The sequence below is a fragment of the Tenrec ecaudatus genome, chromosome 8, assembly GCF_050624435.1.
Source record: "Tenrec ecaudatus isolate mTenEca1 chromosome 8, mTenEca1.hap1, whole genome shotgun sequence".
NCBI classification, from domain to species: Eukaryota; Metazoa; Chordata; class Mammalia; order Afrosoricida; family Tenrecidae; genus Tenrec; species Tenrec ecaudatus.
In genome coordinates, this window is record NC_134537.1 from 149,049,586 (window position 1) to 149,073,812 (window position 24,227).

The following is a 24,227-nucleotide window of genomic DNA, read 5'->3' on the forward strand; positions in this document are numbered from 1 at the left end:
CAAGCTTACTGCCTTTTAATCAATTCCCACTCATAATTACCCTACAGGACAGAGTAGAGCTATACCTTCATGTTTCTGAGGCTGTAAATCTTTGTAGGAGAAGAAAGCCTCATTTTTCTTCTTAAGAGTAGCTGATGGATTCAAACTGCTGACAGCTCAATACTGAAACCACTATACCACCATGTCATTGATCTAGACACTGAATATATAGTAGTTATGCAAAGGATAGATATCTGTTATTATAAAGCTTACCTTCTTGTTGTGGAAGACTGAAAATAAGCAAATAAACAAATATAGTGATTTGAACTATGAAAATCAGGGTAAGGGGATAAATAGGACAGGTGATTAATTTAAAATAAGGAACCCAGGTGAGCTTTTTCGATAAGGTGACATTTGTTTTGAGTCCAAAAAGAGCTGAAGGGAGAAGTTATGAAAATATGTGTTTTTTGAACAATACCACCACAGAGCGCTTCTGACAGGGGCAAGAGTAACTGCAAAAATCTTGCAGTGAAGCCTGATCTTGCCTTTGACACACAGCAAGGAGCCTAGTGTGGCTAAAAGGGAGCAAATTAAAGGAGAGTGGAAAGTAAGGTGAAGGAAGTAGCAAATATAGATTTAGATATAGCATTATAAACCTCAAGGAATTGGATTTTCCTGCACTTAAATCGACACATACACTTGTCATCTCTTCTGTGTGAGATCTATGCAACTACAGTGTATGAATGAGAAATGTTTAACGAATAAATGGTGGATAGATTAGTGGATACCGATGAGGCAACACAAAGCAGGCATTTTCCTACAATGGTAGTGAATATTTCCTTCTGGGTACCTTTATAAGCACAGGCAATTTCTTTTTTTTTTTAATTTAATCATTTTGTTGGGGGCTCAAACAACTCTTATCACCATCCATACATACATCCATTGTGTCAAGAACATATGTACATTTGTTGCCATCATCATTCTCAAAACATTTGCCTTCTCCTTGAGCCCTTCATATCTGCTGCTCATTTTCCCCCCTACATCCCCATGGCCCCCTACCTCATGAACCCTTCATAATTCATAAATTATTAATATTTTGTCATATATTACACTGTCTGATGTCTCCCCCCCGCCTTCTTCTCTGCTGTCCTTCCCCCAGGGAGGAGGCTATATGCAGATTCTTGTAATCAGTTCCCCCTTTCTGCCCCACATTCTCTCCACCCTCCAGGCATCACCACTGGTCCTGAAGTAGTCATCTGTCCTGGATTCCCTGTGTTTCCAGTTGCTCTCTGTACCTATGTACATCTTCTGGTCTAACCAGATTTGTAAGGTAGAATTGGGATCATGATAGTGGGGGGCTGGAAACATTTAAGAACTAGAGGAAAGTTATATGTTTCATTGTTGCTTCCCTGCACCCTGACTGGTTCATGTCCTCCCCACAACCCTTCAGTAAGGGTGTCTGGTTGGCTGCCAATGGGCTTTGAGTCTCTACTCTGCACTCACCCACATTTTCTTTTTTTTTTTTTTTTGATGATTTTCCCCCCTTGATTCTTGATACCTGATCCCTTTGACAGCTCGTGATCACACAGGCTGGTGTGCTTCTTCCATGTGGACTTTGTTGCTTCTAAGCTAGATGGCCACTTGTTTATCTTTGAGCCTTTAAGACCCCAGACACTATGTCTTTTGATAGCGAGGCACCATCAGCTTTCTTCACCACATTTGCTTATGCACATGTTTGTCTTCATTGATCGTATAAGGGAGGTGGGCATCTATTGATATGAATTTTAGTTCTTCATGTAAACACATGCAATTTCAATTGATATTTTACTTTGACACACGCCAAATATTCACTTTTCAATACAGTCAATCACTATTGGTGGATTCTGATGAGGTATATAATTATATTTTTATGTACTCTTGAACACTTTCCCTCTTTCGTTCAAGGTTGACCCCTCTGGTTCATTCTAAAAGGAGTGAAGGGTAGCTGATGACAGGGGGCTCCCACAAGCCCCCTAAAATAAACGAGTATGCCAATTTCTCTGACGAGTGTGGCATCAGGGTCTTCCTCATCTTTGCTTATCTTTGGAAACTTTCCATCTGTGGTATCCATTTGCATCCTCCAGCACTAACAGAATAAATTTGCCTTTGGAAATATGGATATGTAAAAGCTGTACCCCACACTGTGTTTGAAGGACTACAGGAGGAGATATTGCTGAAGGTCTTTGGTATTACAAGTGATCTGACAGTGCTGGGTTTAGATGCCTAATATTTACATATATTCCACTAACATAACCTCTCTTGATATTAGCCTGTAAAAAAATAATAGTGTTTTTTCAAAAAGTTAACTTCCTTCTCAATTCCTCAGAACGAACTGTCTTAAATTATGCATTTATGGAAATTCCCCCTCTTGGAGAAAACCATGCTTGAAGAAACAAATGTACACTTGTCCTTGCTCTACTCCTCTATAAAAGCAAGTACTTCCATTACACTCTGTATCTCGGGAACCTAGAGCAGAAGTCTCAGTCGTTTTGGTATGATCTATATTGAAATATAGTCTTCAGGAGAAAAGTCTAGGCATCATGGTATCAGCTTGGTGAAACTTAAATTTATTGTTTAAAAAAGAAATCACAAGTGTCCAAAATTTCCTTGCCTTTTTGTCTTCCTAACCCTAAAGGTAACCATTATCTGGAATTCTATTGCCATATTTCAGTTTTACATAAGTGAAACTCAATTACCCTATATACTAGAGTATAAGCCGACCTAAATATCAGCCAAGGCACCTAATTTCACCACAAAAAGTGCATTAAAATTTGCTGAAAACCATGGTTTATATACAAATCTATATAATATGTACTTTTTGTGGTTAGCTTCTTTTATTCAACATTACATTTTGAGACACATCCACATTGTTGCATTCAAAAATAAACCATTTATTTTATTGTTGTGTAACACTCTTTGGTAAGGGACTACTAAGAATTTTTAATGTAATCTGCTATGATTTATAGACTAGCCTCTGTCCTACTATTAAGGCAATCCTTGAGATTCTGATGACTGAGTTTATTCAATGAGATTCAAAAGAATGTGAGAGAAGACAATAATATGAGAAAGACACTCTGAATCAATATTTGACACAAAATCATCAAGATTTTCAGTGAAGCAATGAGGAGAATCACAATGAAGATGAACATTCCACTCTCTCCTGAGAATGGACAATTAGATACACTCAGGTGAAGATGAGCTTTCATCCAAAATCACCACATGTACAATCCACTAGGTCACCGGTTATCCTTTACCCACATGGTTGAGACATTGAAGCTTTTCAGTAAAAACTGATACAAGAAAACACTGGATTAAGAGTGAGTACTGAGAAATGTTGAGACTTGAGAGGGTGGACACAACATCCGGACTGAGATAGAAGAAAAGGTATTTTTACAGATAGAGAGACTCCCATGATTTTTTTATGTAATAACTTTCAACATCTTCTTTATTAAAGGAGGTCTTCATTCTGTCACTCTCTCTTGTAGGTTACGTGCCAGCCAATTCACGATTCGGTTCGGAAAGACAGTTATGCAAACCTGAGTTTCCTCATCTGAAAGTGAAGGTAGTACTTATTTCCAGTACTGCTGTGAGAATTAAATAACTCATCATAAACCATCACTGGCATTGTAAAAATCCGTTAAATAAAACCATGTGAATCTCTAGACACCTCCCCAGTCATTGGTATCCATTTAACAGGCAAATTATTAGGGTGACAGGTATCCATGAAATCACAATTGGCTGATGATCTATTTCTGATCAATTACTGTACAGACTGAAGCATATAGGTGCTTATAACAGAGAGAAACAGGGAGAGATGTTGAGAGGTTATCTCTGCCATGCCTTTGACATGCCTCAGATCCTGCCCAGAGCACTTTGTGCTCTGTCAGATGGAGGACATGACTTGGCAGCTGTATGACCCACTGAGTAGTGTGAGCTGCAGTTCTGGCTTCTTGATGAAATGTTAAACCCTGAAGATTGTAGAGGACCTTCTAGGACAGGGAATCCAGCAGCCTCCCTGGGCTTCCGTCTATGGAATGCTCGAGAGGGATTTCGCCTTGCGTTTGAACATCCTAGGACATGTTGCGCCCGACAAGGCAGCATGCTTTGTTGTTGTGCAGGTCCGTGGTCCCTGAGTGCTTTTCCTTTTGAATGGAAGAGGGCCTCCTTGCAGCTTCCACCCACAGTTCCTATCCTACCTTCTGGAAGACACACAAGCAGCCTTCTTCTAAAAGACAGCCTTTGTGAAAGATACTCTCTCGCCTTTAACTATATTACCTACTCAAAAGATGGCTGGCACATGCTCTTCACACTTTCACAAGAGTTATAATATCCCCTGCAATGTGTCTAGAGCAGCAGTTCTCAACCTGTGGGTTGGGACCCCTTTGGGCGTTGAACGGCCCTTTCACAGGGGTCACCTGATTCATAACAGTAGCAAAATGACAGTAGCACCAAAATGAAGTAGCAACGAAATATTTTTACGGTTTGGGGATCACCACAACATGAGGCACTGTATTAAAGGGTCGCAGCATTAGGAAGGTTGAGAACCACTGGCGTCAAATAAACATGTGCATTTGCATGTCTGTGTATGTGTTAACTTTGTGTGTATATATGTAGGGGTGGTCATTAATCACGCTCACTGAAACCTTTCAATTGTAGGAATATGGCCTGATTATGAGTACTCCAATATTTATCCACTTATTAAATCTATACTGCCCTGGCTATGTGGCTAGCTCAAAGGTCTAGATGAGGAAGAAGTTTGGGAACAAATGAAATGAGCATCGCTAATCATGTTAATGGAATCATGCTTCCTGACTCAACATGACTGCCTGGCTCTTCCCTTTAGTACTAGGACACCTTAGGCACATTTCATCTCTTGGACCTTCACTTTCTGTATCTACTAGTAGTTTTTCTAAAACAATTAAGTAAGGAAATTGTTAAGAAATCTTTTCTCAGTTGAGCACTTCAACTCACAGCAATCAGCAATCTTACTGGACATGGTAGAACTGCCCCTGTGGGTTCCTGAGACTTAAGTCTTCCCAGGAATAAATAGTTTCATCTTTCTCCTGTGGAATCACTTGTGGTTTCAAACTGATGACCTTGTGGCTAGCAGCTGAATGTACAATCCATTACATGATCAGCTTCCAAGTTTAATACATAGTAAGCACTTAATCAATAGAATAGCACTTGCAACAAGGATTATCATTGTGATCACTGGCATTCTGGAATGATCAATGTTGTTCTGCAATCTCATTGTAGCCCAATAAGCTGAAGCTCTCCCTTGCTCCACTTATTCAAATCTATATAAGAAGTTAATGCCATTCCACACACAGTAAGATACTAAGTCCAAACAAAACAAAACATTAACCTGACTTTAATATCTGTGTTTTTGCCATGAGTCCCAAGCTCTCTGCAGTCTATAGGACTGATTAGCTAAGAGAATCAGACTTTGGTCATTATTCTAAATAGGCTCCACAGTAAACAAGACAACAATTCCAAAGGCTTCACATTTATGGAGAATATTTCTATATTTCTCTTTCTAATAGACTTCAGGATGGTTCTCCATTTTGAGTTAAATCTTCAGTGGTAATAAATCATACCTTTGTGCTGCCAACAATAAAGACCTATCTCAAGGTGGAGAGCAAATTTTTTGAGAATGATGAGGGCAATGAATGTACAAATCTGCTTTACCCAATGGATGTATGCATGGACTGGGATAAGAGTTGTATGAGTCCCTAATAAAACTATTAAAAAAAAAAAACTACCTTACGCAGAAAGTCACTGGGAGTCAGGGCCAATTAATAGGCTGAGAGACAAAGTCAGGAGAGAAATTACGTCATGTGTGGCATCATGCTTGAGTCTGACACTTGCGTGATTCCCAATTGGGCCACAGAAGTAGTTATCTAAGGGGAATGTTTGTAGGCTTTGTTATTTTTTCTCTTCGTACTAAGCATACAACTCCAAGGATTCTTTTCAGGGAGGACAACCTTGGTGCAAGTGCTAAAGTTACTAACTGTTTATTTTTAAATCAAAAATCAATCCCATCAATTTACCTAAAGACATCTTTATTATCGACTATTTCTTTTTCCAACCACTTTACACTTCACGGTGTCTATCTGGCAGGAAGACAGTCAAGGCAATGTCATCGGGGAAGCAATGCTCACTGTGATGATGAAGGTCAAGTGTCCATGTCATTGGGCAAATAATGTCAGTAGTGTAACAGTTAAGTATTAGCATGATCTGACAGTCATGTGATTGTGATGAAACTTGGCCGTCAGGTGAGGACGGCATGGGACAGTGATGTGATGATGGAATTTGGCAGTTTGATAAGGATGCAGTCACTCTCCATTTTGATACTCTGATGCTGACTTAGATCCATTTTCATATAATATTACATGTGTCATCATGACTTGATCTTTTGAACTTAACCATGCTGATAAGTGAGAAGTGGGTGAATGTTAAATCACAAGCATATAAAAATAGAGCCTTATATGATGAGGATGAGAGCCTTATGTGATGAGGAATGGAATCACAAGCATATAAAAATAGAGCCTTATGTGATGAGGAATTGCAGACAATGAAAGAGGAATAAGGGCAATAATGGTATGAAAATGGTATCAGCATATAGTTCTATAAGCATACCAAGGGGGCAGTATGAACTCAGGGATGATGTTCCCAACCTGGTTTGGGAAGGTAACAATTCACTGACACTAGATTTGGATGAGCAAGTAGAAGCTAGCCAGTCTGACGTGGGGAGAGAGAACCTAGACAGATGCAGTTTAATGAACAGAAGCTCAGAAACATGAAAACTAATGGTGTGTTAAGAGAACTATAAGACATTGTGTAGTGCCCCACAGTCACTGTTAAATTAAAAAAAATAATGTAAAGAGCTCACCATGAACATTACACTCTTTAAGAAAATGTCTAGATGATATGAAATTAACATCAGTAGCTTTAAAGTAGTGAGGGGTCTAAATCTCTGGTAATGGAGCAATATGGATGGAGAGAGCTAGAATGGTGTTAATGAACTGCACGTGTAGAAATTGGCCCATGGTTGTATGTTCATACATACCTTTATCAAATATTTTGTATGTTCATGCATACCTTTATCAAATATTTTGTATGTTCATGCATACCTTTATCAAATATTTTCGAAATAACTTAGTGTAGAGCGACAGTAAAATATGCGTCTAGGGTTGTGTCACAACCCAGGTTTAGAGAAGTAGGCAGAAGAGCACCACCAGGGTAGTGTATGAAAGAGTCAGGGGTTTGGCTTTAACTTTGGAAAAGTAAGCAACCATACGAAATCCCAACTTAGCTAGTGCGGAAAGGTGCTCTTCAAGCACCATGGAGAGACTAGAGTGAGACGACATAGATTAGAATCTGTATCAGAAGTTCAGTCAGTGTCTATTGGATTGTCAGAGGGAATAGATTTTATGTAAGGTAGAGAGAACTTCATAACCTACTGGAAATGGTAAGTACAGGAGAAAGACAAAAGGGATTTATTAAAATTAGGCTCTCTTTATTTATTAACACGAGCACTTAATGTTACCAGGCAAGTTACCCACGTTTAGCATTTGGAAGAGGTAAAACCACACACACACACACACACACACACACACACACACACATCATGCTAGCAACTCTATTTCTTTATTTTTAGTCAATCATGAGGCATCACATAGAATATAAGTGATATATGGAGCCAGAATTAATTTTAGAACTCTATGTTTGGCATTTATTTAAAGTTATTATCAAGAGATAATAGATTATGCTCTTTATAAGACAGATGGAGGTTTTTATAGAAATTCAAAAGTAGCAAGTGGTGAAGTGCCTCATGCATGGCAATGATATTTAACCTATTTTAGTTTGTTCTAAGACTTTGTGTCCAAGGTGATTCAAAAAAGATTCCTTAGAGACTGCTGAGTTTTACCATTAATTTGATATGCACAGAGCCTTCAGGGGTGGTCTTGATGGCTCTTATTGTTCAATATTTCGAAAAGGAAATAGCCTTTTAGAAAAGAAAAATCTAGATGAATTTCAGTTAAAGGAAAAAATATATAGTGACCGCCTATAATCTTGGCTCTTCTCCTTAAACCACCATCCCAATGCAGGTGGCAGTGTCTAAGACAAATGAGTTAAAGACTCCTAACAACATCATTCTTCTGGATGTTTAAGCTATGACTTCATCTTTGGGAAGACATGGATTATTTCCTTCCTGTGGAAAGATTATTTGTGGAGAACAAAAAACGAGGAGGGTTGGACATGTTCACCTGGGCAGGAGGTCTGGCCACTGGACCCCCATGCTTGCAGAGGGAAGAAGCTGCAGAAGAAAAGATTTGCAACTTGGCTACATGTCATGTCTGGTCTGACAAATTGGTCCAACTCAAGAGAGAGCATCTATACAGATAGCTCCTCCCTTTAAAAATTCAAATTGGACATTGCTTTGGTAAATTCATGTTTGACATTTCCGTTGCTTAAATAATATATCATAAAATTATAAGAGAGAAATTTGGAGGCAATTTTTTTGATAAAATGGAGGGAGATCTAGCACATTCTATGTCCTCAGTGAATTCATAGTCTGGTGGCTAGTCCTTCCATTAATTATAACTCATTACAATACAAAATTTGCAACCAGTAACAGTTCAGCGGTCTCACCATGTGTGTGGGTAACCTGGGTTAAACACCCAGCCAATGAACCTCAAGCACAACCATCACTAATCTGTCCACGGAGGTGCCTCCATTGCTTAATGGTGAACAGATACCAGTGGTGTTTCCAGACTAAGATAGACTACGTAGACTAGGTAGAGAGGACTGTCCATCTACTTCTAGAAACTAACATTAAAAATCCTATAGATTACAACAGCCTCATTCCATCGTGTGTTGGGTCAGTATGAGCTACAAAACAAGAGTACCAATATGGTTAAATATTTCAACATCAGTATAATTAACTTGTTAAAGTAGCAAAAAAAAATCATTTAGGACAAGCTTCTTGGAGAAAACATTTGAACAAGACTTTGAAGGATTTACCATATGTACTCGAGGATAAGCTGACCCGAATATCAGCCAAGGCACCTGATTTTACCACAAAAACTTCATAAAAAGTGTCCTGAAAAACTAGGCTTATACACAAGTATATACGGGCATGGGCATTTTGGGAAGAGGGCAGGCAGTTTCATCCAAATGGACATGGGTCTGAGAGGGCTTTATATAGAAAATGCTCTTATCAGCAGTCAGCCCACCATTTCCCTGCCTTCAGTAACCAAGTGGCACCCCATGTGTTATCCTTGAGTAGGTAACACCAAGACCTCCAGCATTCCCCAAAATATCTCTCCATCTGCTCCCAGGATGTCACTGAATCATGTCGTAGAGAATTAAATATGCACTTTCCATATCATACTTGTCTGATATGGTCCCAAGAATGAGATTTTTGAAGGCTGTGGGAAGGGAGAAGTATTTTAGAACCTGAAGCTTTATACTTAGGATAGACATAAATTGAGAAGCAGATCCAAGTGACAAATTAGAGGTAATTTATAGCACTCTGGCTTAAATCACTCCTCTTTCTCACTTTGTATTACAACCCAAAGCACCCAATTTGGTATAAAACTTTCTCTGCTTTGGTTTTCTCAGGCAAATCACAGATGGGTAGAATGACAATATGTCTTGAGCTAGACTAAAACGGGGACATGAGGACAAAACAAGAGAAGGTGGCTTTTATATAAAGTGTTATTTCATTATTGTGAGTATTCTGACAATTCTACAACAAAAATCAGATCCAAGCATGTAGGGGTTTCATTACACGACCGTTTTGAAGAGAAAAACAACAACAATAAAAATAAAATCAGCTACCATTGAATTAACTCTGATGTTAGATGACCCAATGTGTGTGCAAGTTTAACTGTCCTCCATATGATTTCCAAGGATGGATATTTGGAAATAGACCACAGACTTCCTTCTGATGCACCTCTGGCATGGACGTGGATCTCCAAGCTTCTGTCAGCATCTCAGCACCTTTTCCATTGACATCACTCAGGGACATGTGTGAAGGGCAACTATTACTTTAACCAATGGTCTCAAACTAAGAGTCAGGACCCCTTTAGGGATTGAACAACTCTTTCACAGAGGTCGCCTGATTCATAAAAGTAGCAAAATGACAGTGATGAAGTAGCAACGGAAATAATGTTATGGTTCGGGGTCACCACAACATGAGAAACTGTATGAAAGGGTCACGGTATTAGGAAGGTGGAGAACCACTGCTAAACTCATATGTTTCAAGGTATAGAGAAATGTATGTAGTGCCGAGAGGGCGGGTGTGTCTCTCAGTTGGACTGTGACAGGGGACAGGGCTGAAGTGGTGGGACTTCTGCCTCTTTAAAGGGAATGCAGCTGTCCTTACAGTTCTGGGTCCCACTCTGGCATGTGAGCATCCTCAGAGTGACTGAAGCCTGATATTCTGAAATCAGAATTTCAGTTTCAGAAGGGAGCCTGCTTTGGAGGCATTAATTTAACTTGAATCAGGGAGGAAAATCAATCTAAATATTCTTTATTAAAATTATACCCACCATTTATCAATCACTAACTGATTACCACTCTTCTAAGTACTTTACATAATTAAACTAATTGATTTAGATTAGTTAATAATGTATAGATAGAAATGATTCTAATCCTTGTTTAACTGAGGAAATCAATATGCAAAGAACCTAAGTAATTGGCCCAACATCAGTAAATGGCCCGAGGTGGTGGAGTCTTGTCACCAGTTATGTTGTTGGTTAGAATACAAAATTATATATAAGGGGCAAGCTTAAATTGTAGTATGAGGGTTTTCACCAAAAAAAGAAAAAAGAAAAGAAAATATGTCATGTGGGGCAAAAGTAATTCTTGTTATTTCTCAGCTAGAAAAAAAAAATGTTGTTAAAAGTTCTAACAGATTCTCCAATGTCATTCAGCTCCTTCCGTTATGAGCATTTATTACATATTTTATATATTGAGGTAGTGACAGGAAAATCTAGAATTTACCCTAAGAATACAGAATGAATGTGTATTTTTTTCTAGGACATATTGTAGCAATAGTTATAATTTTAGAGGGAGAGTGAAATATGAAACAAAAATAGAATGAGTGATGATCAGACATTTTTTAAGTAAACCATTTTATTGGGGGCTCTTATAGCTTCTATAATAATCCATACATTAATTATATCAAGCACACATGTACATATGTTGCCATCATCATTGTCAGAGCAATTTCTTTTTACTTGGACCCTTGTAATCAGCTTTTTTCGCTCCATCCCCCACCCTCCTACCCTTGGGTAACCTTGATTAATTATAAATTATTATAATTTTCATATCTTACACCTTCCGTTGTCTCCACTCATGTTTCTATTGTTTGTCCCCCTGGTGGGGGTGGGGGGTTATATGTCAACCATTGAGATCAGTTCCTCCTTCTCCCTGACCTTCCCCCTACACTCATGGGATCGCTACTCTCATTACTGTTCCTGAGGGGTTTATCTGTCCTGGATTCTAGGTGTCAAGAGCTCTTATCTGTGACAGTGTACATGCTCTGGTCTACCTGGATTTGTAAAGTAGAACTGGGGTCATTATGGGGCGAGGGGAAGCATTAAAGACCTAGAGAAATGTTGTGTGTTTTATTGGTGCTATGCTGCACCCTGGCTCTCTTGTCCCTTCCTTGTGACCCTTCTGTGAGGGGATGCCCAATTATCTACAGATGGGCTTTTGATCTCCACTCTGACGCCCCTCATTCATATCTGTATGATTGTTTTGGGTCTTCTGATGGCTGATACGTGAACTTGTTGACACCTCCTGGTCACACGGGCTGGTGTACTTCTTCCACGCAGGTTTTTGCTTCCTTGCTATATGACCACTTGTTTAACCTCAAGCTTTTAAGACCCAAGAGACTATATCTTCAAATAACCAAGAGCCATAATTTTCTTCACCACATTTGTTTATGCACCTATTTTGACTTTAGTGATCATGTTGGGAAGGTGAATATCACCGAATTATTATAACAAAGTGTTCTTGTATTGAAGGAGTATTGATTAGAGACCCCATATCTGTCTGCTACCTTGATACTTAACATATAAATATATATTACATAGAACTATATCACCATCATTATATTTTAATATATTTACATATCTACATGCCTATAGTTATACCTCTACACATTTCTTTTGCCTCCTAGTTCATTCCTCTGTTTCATTTTGCTTTCCTCCTGTCCCACTATCATGTTTGACCTTCAAAGTAATTTTGAATTAATTCTGTTGAGAGGTAGTTATAACCTAGCCTGATAAGAAATGGTTAGGGAAAGAGAACATATTTGAAAGTGATCATGAAGATAAAAATCCATATGTACTACTAGGAGATTGACTCTGAGGAACAAGAAGGAAAGAGTAGGAAGGTTTTTGAATATAGAGCATGATAATAATCATAACCACAGCGGGGGGGACCGAAAGAGTACCATTTTAGAAGGAATGTTTTAGTGTTTCCTAGTTGAATTTTAGCAGCCACCTAACAAAATAGCTAGATAAAGCTATTGTAGAAAATGTCTCTCTTCTCTCACTGCCTTCGAATAGATTCTGACCCAAGGCAATCCTATAGAACACCGGAGAACTGCACCTGTGAGTTTCTGAGTCTGTAACTCTTCATGGAAGTAGAAAGCCTTGTCTTTCTCCTGTGGGTTTACTGGTGTTTCTGAACCGTTGACTTGTGGGTAGCAGCTGGATGCATAACTACTAAGCAACCAGGGCTCCCACAGGAAGACACAAATCTTAAAGTAGATCTTGAGTGAGATAATTTACTTAGAAGCAGTGTTCTTGGAATCAGCAGCAACAACAAAATATAGATAGTTGAAAAACTAAAGGTCAATGAAGACTTTCACTTTAAGGCAGTTTGATGACACAAAATGAAAATCAAGCATCAGCTAAAAGAAAGGAAATAACGGTCAGGCAAATATAAAATAGACATAACGGCAAAGAGAACAGAAATGGTGATAAAAAGCGACACCATGTGGGAAGCAGAAATGTACTCATTGTTAATTGACCTAACTGGTCTGAGAATGATTCGTGTGAAGGTGCTCTTTTGAGTTGATGTCAACTCCTGTTGACACGGGTGCACATTTTTTTAGTGGAAGACTGCCAGGCTTGTCTGCATAGTCTATCACGTAACTCTTTTCACCACTGGTGTTTGTTAGATGCCTTCAAATTTTCTCTGAATCATAGCAACCTTGTGTACAAGAGAAGGAAGCCTGGCCTGGCCTGGCTTACGCCTTACAATTCTTACTTTGATCCCATGGTTGGAGCCACAGTGTCAATCTTTCCTAAGAAGGGTCCCCATTTTTGCTGATCTTCTACTTCACTAAGCTCACTGTTCTCCAAGGACTGATTCCTGCTGGCAACATGTGCAAAGTACATGAGACCCAGTCTTTCCCTTCAAAGGAGCCTTCAGGCTGTACTTTTGGCACGACAGGTTTGTTTGCTCCACTAGTAATCCCGAGTACATCAAATATCCGTCTCCAGCACCATCATCTAATTGCAGAGGTTCCTCTGCCGCCTTCTTTATTCAGCATCCACCTTGGACATCCGAATGAAGTGGTTGAAAGGATTAGGTCTTGAATTACTGTTAGTTGTGAAGAGTCACTGAGTTGATTCAGACCCATAGTGACCCTATTCCCAACAGAACAAAACACTGCCTGGACCAGCACCATCCTCACAATCACTCCTAGGCTTGAGCCTATTGTTGCAGCCACAGTGTCGTGCCCAGTCATTAAGGACCTTCCTTCCTGTTCCTCTACTTCACTGCGAGTGATCCTTCTCCAGGGACTAGTCTGTCTTGACAACATGTCCAAAGGATGGAAGACTAAGTCTTACCACCCTTGCCACTAAGGAGTGCTCTGGTCATACTTCTTCAAGACAGATTTTTTTTGTCCTTATGGCCATCCGTGGCACTTTGACTATTCTTCCTTGGCACCACAATTCAAATGCATTGATTCATCTTCAATCATCTTTGTTCACTGTCCAACTTCCACAGCATATGAGGCAATGGGAAGTGCCATGGCTCGACAGAGGTACATCTTACTCCTTAAACTAACAGCCTTGCTTTTCAAGACCCAAGAGGTCTCACGCAGCAGATCAGCCCAATGGGACTCATCTTTTGATCTATTTAAGACTGACCGTTAGCATTGATTGTGGATCCAAGCTAGATAAAATCCTTGATAATTCCAATATTTTCTTCATTTTCCACAGCTATTTGTCCAGTTATGAGTATTCTAGTCTTTCTCACAGTCAGTTGTAATCCATTCTGAAGGCTGCAGTTCTTGATCTTTATTAGCAAATGCTTAAAGTCCTCCTTGCTTTCAGCAAGCCAGGTTGTGTCATTTGCATATTACAGGTTAATAAACTTTCTTCCAATCTTAGTGATCCATTCTGCTTCATAGAATCCAGCTCCCCTGATATACATAATGGTTGAAATATAGTGACAGGATATAACCCTAACACACACCTTTCATGATTTTAAACCATATTCTGTTCACACAATTGCCTCTCATGTAAATGTTCCCTATAAGCACAATCAAATGTTCTGAAACCCCCAATTTTCTCAAGGGAATGGATAGTTTATTATGATCCACACTATCAAATGCCTGGGCACAACAAATAAAACACAATTAAGCATCTTTGGGTATTTTCTGATTTCAGCCATTATCTATAAACAACGGCATACCTTGTTCTATAACCTCTTCTGATCCTGCCTTAACCTCTGGCAGCAACTCTTCAATGTACTGCTGTAATGCTTGTTGGATGATCCTCAGCAAAGTTTTACTTGCATGTAACATAGATGATATTGTTCTCTAAATTGAGCATTCTGCTAGGTTACCTTTCTTTTCAGTGGGTACAGATATGAGTCTCTTCTAGTCACTTGGCCAAGTAGCTGTCTTCCAAATTTCCTGACATGATCAATACTTCTAATAAGCTTCATCAGCTTGTTGAAACATTTCACCTGGTATTTCATCAATTCCCGGCACCTTGTTTTTGGTCAATGCTTTCAGTGCAGCTTGAAGTTCTTCCTGTAGCACCATTGGTTCTGGCTGGTATGCGACCTCCTGAGATGGTGGAGCGTTGACTACTTCTTTTTGGTAGAGTGACTTTGTATTCTATCCATCTCCTTTGGATGTTTCCTACAGGTTTCAATATTTTGTCTTTAGAATATTTCTATATTTCAACGAAAATTTTGAATTTCTTCTTGAGTTCTTTGTTTAAGGTATCTTAAGGATGCTCTTCCTCTTTGGTTATCTCCATCTGGTCTCTGCGCATGCCACTGTAAGGTTTTACTTTGTCTTCTCAAGCTGCTTTTTGAAAATTCCTCTTCAGCCCTTTGACCCCCATTCCTCCCATCTGCTTTAGCCATTCTATGATTAAGAGCAAGTTCCAGAGTCTCTGCTGAAATCCACTTCAATCTTTAATATTTCCCCTAATTTTTTAATGACCCTTTCTTTTCCTCATGAATGATGTTCTTGATATTTTCCCATAGCTAATCAGGTTCTGCCATTCATATTCAATGTAGAAATTCTGTTCTTGAAATGCTTTCAAAATTCAGGTGGGGTGGATTCAAGGTCATATTGTGGCTCTAGTGGATTCATTATTGTTTTGTTCAGCTTCAACCTGTAAGAGCAATTGATGTTCTCTTCCACAGTCAGGACTGGGCCTGGTTTTAGCTGCTGGGATTGAGTTTCTGTACCTTCTCTTCGCCAGCATGTGGTCAGTTGGATTTCTGTGTGTTCCGTTTGGAGAAGTCCAAGTGCACCATTGTCTTTTGGGCACCTCAATTTTTTTTCTATGAACAAGTAGTCTTGAAAATTATATCATGCGACCTCCAACTTTCTTTCTATCACTAACACTGTGTTTTCCAACCACGATTCCTATCTCTTTGTTTCCAACTTTTGCGTTCCAATTTCCAATCATTATCAATACAACTTGATTGCATGTTTGATCAATTTCCAACTGAAGACCATGGTCGAATGCTTCTATTTCTTTATCACTATTTACCATGGTTGAGGCATACATTTGAATAATAGTAGTATTGATTGGACTTCCTTGAATCAGAACAGATATGATCCTATCATTGACAGCTGTACTTCAGGATAGATCCTCAAATGTCCTTTTTGACAATGAATGCAACTCCATTCCTCTTGACTGAGTTGTTCCCGCCACAGTAAACTCTATGACTCATTCTAGTCCATTTCAGCTCATCAATACCTAGGATTTTGCACTTGATTTGTCCCATTTAATTTTGACCACTCTATTTTCATAGATTCAAACCATGGATATAGTTCAACACACCTTTATCCATAAAGTCAATTCTTTTCTCTTTAACAAACACATTGTAGAGATGTTTGTGCAGGAAACTTGCCAATGCAATAGTTATTTATTTTCTTGACTGCTGTTTGGAGCCAAGTGAAATGAAATCCTTGGGTGACTTCAATTTTTAATCCATCTGTCATGATGTTGTCTATTGGTCAGTTGTGAAGCTCTACTTTGAGTTGCAATTTAAACCTAAAGTCTTTGATTTCATCAGTAAGTGCTTCAAATCATCATTGCTTTTAGCTAGAAAGGTTGTGTTTCCTGCATATGGCAAGTCATTAGTAAGCCTTCCTTTCATCTCATTGCCAAATTCTTCTTCATATAGTACTGCTTCTTGGATTATTTTCTTAACATCCCGATTGAATAAATATAGTAAAATATACCACCCCAATGCATGGTTTGAAACCATGCAGCCTAACCATTAGCACTTTAAAGAGATCTTTAGGATGTTTGCCTAATCTCTCATGTGAGTGGAAGGATTCCTATATGAGTATGAGGGAATGCTCACAAGCTCATTTACAGCACAGACACCAAAGGCTGTAGAATTAGAAGAACCAGCTTCTGTGGAAATGTGTGCTTATAATGGGGCAGTGGGAATATAATTTTCATAGAAAAAAAATATATGAAGCAGTTATACCAGTTACTTCTCCCACTGCCTACCACCCTCTCCCCACAGCCGAAGATGGAGAGGTTTTACTCTGCAGAGAGTAAACTAGATCCCTAGACTAGAGGAAACATAGCAAAGATAATGAAAATGAAACATGAATAATATAGCTGCTGTACCAGGAAGACTGGTGAAGCCCGAGGTTGCCAGTGGAATGGCAAGCCCAAAATTGTGAGGGGAAATATCCAGCCCCAAATTAAAAAAAAAACAAAACATGAAACTCTCAATTAAGTGTGCGGATAGGGAAATGGACATTCATACTCATTTAAATAGATTTAGGTCCCAAATATATTAGTTCTTCTACATCTTTTACATGTAAAAGAAGGGAGAGAGAATTCACACACAATGAAAGACAATGGGTATCTTCAGGAGGCAGCCTATAAGAAAATTCCCAGGAGGCAATTAAACAACGTGCTTGGAAATCACAACGGACAGATGTGAACAGGTTAGAAAATTCTGAGAAAAATTCTTTAAAGAGAGGGGGAATTGATCACAAGGATCAACCTATAGCCCTCTTCCAGGGGGATGAATAACAGAAAAGTGGGTGAGGTGTGACAGAGGATGATGTAAGATATGAAAAATAATCATCTATAACTTATCAAGGGTTCATGAGGGAGGCAGGGGGAGGGGAAATAAATGGGGAGCTGATATCAGGGGCTCAAGTGAAAAAGAATGCTTTGAAAATGATGATGGCAGTATTGTGCAAATGTGGCTGACACACTGGGTGAATGTATGGATTGTGATAAAAAATGTAAGAGCCCCAACAAATGTAAGGGGGGGAAATGATTAAATAGAAAATACCTAATGCATTTAAAAGAGTTGTGAAGCTATCAGAAACTATTTAAATATAGTACTAGAAAGTTATAATTCAATTACTAAAATTTTAGGTGAACTAGAAAAGAAACCATATGAGCCATGACTGGAAAGCTAGGACTCTATTAGGGGAAATATTTTTTAAATGAGTGGTAGCCTACTGAATTTTCACTACACTGTTTCATTGTGTTGAAGCTGCTGTGTCAAACCTTTGCATTCAATGTTGCTCGTTTGTGGTTGACACTGATGCCATAGTCTGGGTGAGCAAATGCTAAGCGGATGGTTGGAGGTTTGAGGCCACCAGGAGGCACCTTAGTAGAAATTTTGTTGAGGTTTTTTTTTCCTGTTTTACTATTATAAAAAATGCTTTGTAAGAAGCAGCTCATACCAGGAATTGATAGCTAGACAGGATTAAATAAGATATTGATTTCTGGCTTTATAACAATAAACCAGATAAAATGTAACAACAATGAAAGGAAATATGACCACATCTATTGCATTTATGTGTGCGTGCATGTGTGTGTTTGCATGTTCTATGAAAGTGCTTAAAATTATTTCACCATTCTAAAATGAAAAAATTACAAGTAAGTAAGAAATGGGGTGATATTCATCAAAGGACAGAGAAGCTTTAAGAAATAGAAACATGATTTGGAGGCTGCACTGTTGAAGAGAGAATTATGAAGTTCACCAGAAAAGAGGCAGTTCTTAGAAGACTGTGAAGGGCTGATGTAGTGAATTGAACATCCAGAAAGATGAGTAAGTGAAATTTCATTTATTCACTAAGTTTTTAGTTCGCAATGACATGGAGTCAAACCCTTTGCGAGACATGCAATATTCAGAGGGATAAAGTAGTAGCAAAAGAAACACGAGAAAAAAAGATGACGCAAGAGGACATTTGAGAAAAAAACATCCATTATGCCACTCACAACCAGTCAGGCACAGCCAATTGGCGATCAGGAAGAACATGACTATCATCCATGGTTTGGAAACTGGAAAGAAAGAGGTCATCAGGGACACTGAATCCTTCATTCCGACTGCTTATCCAACTGCAAAGGGAAAGACCGGAGGAATTGCTTACAAACATTTGCGTGGCCCAAAGGGAAGCTCAGAGTCAGCACAGAGGCTCTGGGGATGCCAGTCACCCAGTGAAGACTTTCAGGGCTCTGGAGTTGGGGTGCCGCATGGAGGGAGGGCAGCTGAAAAAGTCGGGGCACATGGCCCCCACATCATGCAGGAGCACACAATAATGCTCAACTATGTGTGCCTTTGAAAAATTTGCTTTGCAATTTGAACCATTTTCATGTTTTTAGTCATTTTAATAATATTTCGTGTATACTCAGAAGCGAAAGGCACATGTATCACTTGTTTCTTTTATGTTGTCTTGTAAACGTTGGATCCTCAGAAGTTGTATTGTTTTTGTCTCTGCTCTGGAGTCCTGCTGGTTCCTTAATTGAAGTGGAAGCATTTGACTGGCTTTATTCCCATCATCACATAATCGTTATTTTCCATATCTCAGTTGTTGCTCCATTTCATTAACTTTTTTCCCCAGAAAATTGCTCCCTATTTATCTATTTATAGGTTTTGAATGTGTGTAGTCTTTGTCCAAAACCAGTATGATTTCCTTTATCTCCTTGCTTTTGATCTTTAATTTTCCTTTGTTCAGAATCAATCATTTTCCCCTTTGAAATTTCCTTTTTTCTAACTGCTACCACAATGATTGGAATTTTCTTGAATTTGTACTTTAGTTCAAGACTTGTGGCTATGGATGGTGTATTTGGAGGCCAGCAGTTGGAGCTCACAGGTCTGCTCTGAGCACTGAATTCCATGCTCTCAGCCAATCCAGCCTCATTTATATTTCCTTCCTTCACCCAAGCGAAGTCCCCGCAGAAGGGTCTTCAGATTCCCTGTCTCTTCAAGGATGCTTTTCTTGCTCCTCCGTGTGTTTCTCTGCGGTCATGAGCCTGCCATTTCTTGTTAACCATAAAATTGTTTGCCACTCAGCAATTTTCACTTTCATACTAACTCCTCCTTCCAGTGATTTCTCTATGGATCTATTAGGTTTTCTATTTCTTAACTGCTACTAGTATGTAAAATTGTCTTTTATAAACATCATGCATTCATTAATTTATGGCAATCCTTATCCTGTAAATGATTCAATCTATTTGAGTTGATTGATTCTTTTGGTATCTCTTATCATCCGAGTGTTACTCCAGGAGAGACTCTGGAGGAGAATTCAATATTTTCCCCAGGAATTAATAAATGGGTGGAAACATGTATGTATGCCTTGGCTCACAGGGGTATTGCTGAGTATCTTACCATCTCATTCTGCGTGGCTTTCAGTGATGTGCATTTAGATCCAGTCAAGAAAGGGAAAGCTGTGAATCTCCACTTTCTCTGATTTCAAGATTTCACTAACTGTTTATGAAACCTTTTATCTAGTTAACTCAGCTGCTTGCTATTAAGATGTGTTATCGGCGTGGCTCAGGAATAAAAGTCCCAGGGCAAAGAAATCAGGAGGCCTGGTGTTCCCTGCAATTGAACTCCTACTTGACTGTCCCTGGCTTAAAGCATCCTGGGGCTGAATTATCTACAACACATCTTGTTTCAACCTTGCAAAATGCAAATTCTAAGGAATGGGAGGTGGGGGAGCTTGCTGGAGCCCCACAAGCTTGTGGTTCTGAGAAATGGTAAATGAAAGGAGTAGCTACATCACTTTCTCACCTTTTGTAGCTACGAAGGGCAATTGGTTTTGAAGGCTCTACACGCTCCACCTTCCTTCCTGGCGTTTGCTGTGCACTAGCCGCATCCAGGCCTTGCTGTTTAAAATGGAGGCATGCAGTATGTAGCACACCACACTGAATGGCCTGTTCCTTAAACAATGACTGCCCCATCTCTGTCTGAAACAATATCAATAGACACGCAGTACGTTCTGCCATGTGTCATCTGGATTTCCCACGGGAAGTTCTGGCCCCTGCTTGCACTGCAGAAATATTAACTTGCTGTCTTCTGTAATGGATATTCCTGCTGTTTTCCCCTTCGTTCATGGGAACTCTCCCAGCCACTGGCCTCCTATACACGGTCTATCGAGTGATGTCTTCCGCAGAAATGCCCTTTGCTGCCAATTCACAAGTGGCCTTTTTGTCACTTCCATCCCTTCAAGTGCTTCTTAATGATGGCAAAACTCCTATCAGGTACCAAGACCAGGTGCTAGTACGTCCTTCCGTAGGGGCACCGCAGCAGCTGCCAGATGCCTGCGTGGAGGATGCAATGAGGCCCAGGGAAACCATTAGCTTACCCAGCTCCCAGCGCCCACGGTTGTGGATCAGACCCACCACCACAGTGTGGGGGCGCTGTTGCTCCCAGTGGGGTCTGCTCACCATTACGAGTCACTCCCGAGGGCAGGATCCTGCAGCACGTGCAAATGCACGCTGGGTGCCCAAACCAGGCTCCTGCCACTCTCAGTGTCCTCACGCTCATTCTGTACCCCGCACTAAAGCCAAAGTACGGTGGCAGTTGTGTTTTGCTACAAAGTACAAGATGGCTTCACCACACATTCTCACAGACGTTTTGGTGAAACACCGCTCCTGTGATTTATTATTCAGGGCCCCTGGATGAGCTGTTCAGTAAGCAGCAGGCTAACCACAACGACAGGGGTTCATGCCCATTAGCCGTCCAGATGGAAGAAGAGGCTACCTTCTCCCATGGCAATTTAGAGCCTTGGAAACTCTTTCTAGGGTCAATTTTCAATGAAATGGCAGGAGAGTAGGTAGGTAGGTTGTGATTTCCTCCCGACTTTCCTTGGAATGTTTATCTATCTATTTATTTATTTATTTTGCTCAATTTCAAAAAAAGCCTCCAAGCTCACCACCCTGGAGTCAATCCTGACCCACATCGACCCCACAGGATGGAGGAAAACTGTCCCTGAATATTTTTAAGACGTAATATTTATGGGAGTAAAAAGCTTCTTTTTCCTGTGGAGCAACTAGTGGTTCCTAACCGCGGAGCTGACGGAGAGCAGCCTGATGCAAAACCCACGATTCTCCCAGGGCTTCGGTCCATGGCTCTAAGTTGTGTCTCTTTCCAGGGACTCTCAGGACAAATCACACACAGACAGGTCTGTGTGGAGTGAGCATTCTCCCTCAAGAAGTGATGTGGATTCCTGGGACTTGTGAACACAAGCTTGTTTGGGTAGAGGATTTTTGAAGATGTTACCAGCTAATATGCGGTCACACCAAGTAAGGTCGGCCTTTATGACAGGGACGTGGCATGGGGAAAGGACCACAGGAAAGACTGGAGTCGTGCTGTGGCAAACCAAAGGCTGTTTGCAGCCATCAGAATCCGGAAGGCCAAGAAAAGATTTTATCCTAGAGCCATTAGCATGGCTCAGACTTCACTGTGAATACAGATCTCCAGCTTCCACATCGCATTTATTCATGCCACCAAATTCGTGGTAAAGGTAGTCCCCAATTTATGATATGCTGGAGTTATGACAAAGTGCATTCCAACTGGCAATGTGTTGATGCCAACTCAAAGCAACCCTATAAGGCAGGATTGAACTGCCCCTGATATCTGAGACTAACTTTTCTTAGGAGTAGAAAGCCACAGCTTTCTCCTGAAAAATGCACTTAGGATCCTATTGTTTCTCCTGCACAGCCTTGATACTATGAGTTACGTGCAATGTTAAAATTTACTGCAAGATTTTATGTAATGTTTCCACTCCAGAAAACAAATAAATATAGGCTTTAAAGTTAGTGATCATTAAGAGCAACTATAATGAAAAGTGAGGTATTCAACTTACATCAGGATAGACTTCCAGCAGTCAGCAGGACAGAACCCTGTGCTCCGTTAGGGACTGCCTGTAGTCCTTTCTGATAGCCCTAGGGAATGAGCGCATCTTCCTTGGCCCAGTTTCACGGATTTAACATTTGTTGTTGATTTTTTATGCAAACTCATTTAGATCATAGAGTTAATACCAATTAGGTTCATAGAGTTGGATCATACAATTAACACAAGCCTAGGGTCAATGCGAGCCTTTCTTTCCTTGGGTTGTTATGAAGACACATTAACAGCTTTAGCCCTTTCCGACTTTATTTCCCATAATGTTTATCTTTGCATGCAGCTCAGTAGGTTAGGAGGTAGTTTCGCACTAATCTATACATTAGTTTCACTGTCACCTCATGAGATACACAGCACACCTATTATGATGACACTTTTAGACATAAAGCAACTGAGACCCAAGCCGCTGTACCTTGGTCAAAGCCATCTGATGAATGAAGTGTACTGCCTGAACCTAGCTCAGTGCCGTGTTAATTCTTATGGTTTTATTACACAATACTAGCCTTCAGTTTCCCAGAATTATGATTAGCTATAGAATTTGCATAAAAACTATTTTATGGTTAATAATAAAAATATTTCAGGTACTTCGCACTTTACCAAATATTGGAAATAGAAAATTTATTTGTAAAATAATATAAAATTTTGTCAAGGTAGAGAGGGTTTCCCTAGAATTCACTCTTAGCTGATAATATGAGATAATACCAGTTTTTAAAGGTAATTAATAGAGCATTTAATTTCATTTAATAGAGTTTTACCAGAGGAATAACACTGCTTGCTATGAACTGAAAGATTTCAATTCAATTCACTGAACATGGACTAATCTGCCTTTTGTCAGGCTCTGGGCTGAGAAGTGAGTTGATATTACAAAGACGGTATCAAAGAATTCACAAATAACTTTGAAACAGGGAGATTTTGATAAGGCACAAGCAAAAACATGGTAATCCAAGGAAGTAAAAAAATATGGGCAATGCCTGTACCCTTTACATGGTAAACAGTATGTTCTTGCTGTGGGAGAGCAGCAAAGATCAAATTCATAGGAGCAAAGATCAAAAACGAGTTATAATTCAAAATACAGACCTGTGAAATGACCGTACTGCTTCATCATCATGCACCCTCCAAACACAAACACACTCACAACCTCTCAGTCACACAGACACCCACTCATTCACACATGTGTACTCTGTCTTGCTCATGCACGCGTGCACGCACACACACACAGAGTCGAGAGTAATCACTTGTTTCCTGCCATCGGTACAGCTGCTGTTATTGTTCTCCTTCTAAATCCAGCATTCTGAAGAGATTACTCTACATCCTTCTTAACCAGGGGCAGATTTTATAATCATTCGTATTGACCGCTGAAAAGCAGACCATTAGACTGCGTGGGTGGTCTGACTCAACCCAGTCCCTTCTGTCACAATTGATGTTTCCTAGCTTCATTAGGGGGCATTAGATTTCCACCGGGCAGAATCCCATGTCGACAATGTGTGCACCACCGCTAATGATGATTTCAAATGAGAGAGCCGTGTGCA